The sequence below is a fragment of the Macaca nemestrina genome, chromosome 19 (assembly GCF_043159975.1).
Source record: "Macaca nemestrina isolate mMacNem1 chromosome 19, mMacNem.hap1, whole genome shotgun sequence".
NCBI classification, from domain to species: domain Eukaryota; kingdom Metazoa; phylum Chordata; class Mammalia; order Primates; family Cercopithecidae; genus Macaca; species Macaca nemestrina.
This window is the reverse complement of record NC_092143.1, coordinates 73,428,980-73,430,074: the sequence shown is the minus strand read 5'-3', so window position 1 is coordinate 73,430,074 and position 1,095 is coordinate 73,428,980. Positions and strand designations below refer to the sequence as shown.

The window sequence follows — 1,095 nt, the reverse complement described above, 5'->3', positions numbered from 1 at the left end:
TAGACTCTGCCTCTGCAAAAAATAATACAAAAATTAGCTGCATGTGGTGGTGTACACCTCTAGTTCCAGCTACCCAAAAGGCTGAGGCAGGAGGACTACATGAGCCCAGGAGTTTGAGGCTGCAGTGAGCCACGATCACACCATTGCATTCCAGCCAGGGCGATAGAGCAAGACCCTATCTCCGAAACATATTAATAAATAAATAGAAAGGAGAGGAGCGAGAGTGATAAATAAATGTTTGTAGTGAAATATTAGCTAAGGAATTTGTATGAGGGGGACTATTTGAATTACTCTTGCAATCTTTTTAAAAAGTCAAATTCTTCCAAAATTTAAAATTAAATAAAATTTTAAAAAAACACTTCCCGTAGAAGAAAGACTTAAATAACAACACTGAAAGTGAGGAAAAACGACAAAGAGATGGAAACAATTGGGAAAAAATTGATTTAATCAAACATAAGATGGATAATAAAAAATAAAGATAATTGATGTTCCTCAATGGAATTAGAAACTGTGATAACCCAACTACTCAGTGGTAAAAACATGGAACTAGAGAAGTTACAAAGAGACAGATTTTGGTCCAGTAGAAGACCGAACTTGATGACAAGCAGCATGCTCAAACATCAAATGTTTTAAAGTGATGAGCAGTTTGGAAGAAGTCCTGTCATACCAAGCATCAGTCAGGATTTGGACCAGCTGGAACCCTCACTGCGGGCAGGAACTTAATATAGTATAACTATTTAGAAAACAAATATTTTGTGAGTTGTCTTCCAACGCTAGGCTCCTTTCCACCCTCCCCCACTTTTAGAGTCCCCAGTGTCTATTATTTCCATCTTTATGTCCATGTGTACATTTAACTCCCAGTTATAAATGAGAAATATGGTGTGTGGTTTCTTATTTCTGAGTCAATTCACTTGCATGTTTAACTCCCAATTATAAATGAGAAAATATGGTATGTGATTTCTTATTTCTGAGTCAGTTAACTTAGGATAATGGCCTCCAGCTCTATCAATATTGTTGCAAAGGATATGATTTCATTTATGACTGTGGCAGTTTTATTTTTTATTGATACATAATAGATGTGCATTATTTCTGGAG

The 1,095-nt window shown here is 36.0% G+C and overlaps 1 protein-coding gene across 1 annotated transcript in view; it reads right to left on the bottom strand.

Annotated features, from left to right (window-relative positions):
- The window catches only part of LOC139360063 (uncharacterized), a 9,004-nt gene extending 8,657 nt beyond the window's left edge, over nt 1-347 (bottom strand). Inside the window, exon 1 of the mRNA XM_071085587.1 lies at nt 1-347. This exon is cut by the window's left edge and continues 125 nt beyond it. The gene's annotated coding sequence lies outside the window, so the exon portion shown is untranslated.
- Nucleotides 348-1,095: the final 748 nt, after the last annotated feature.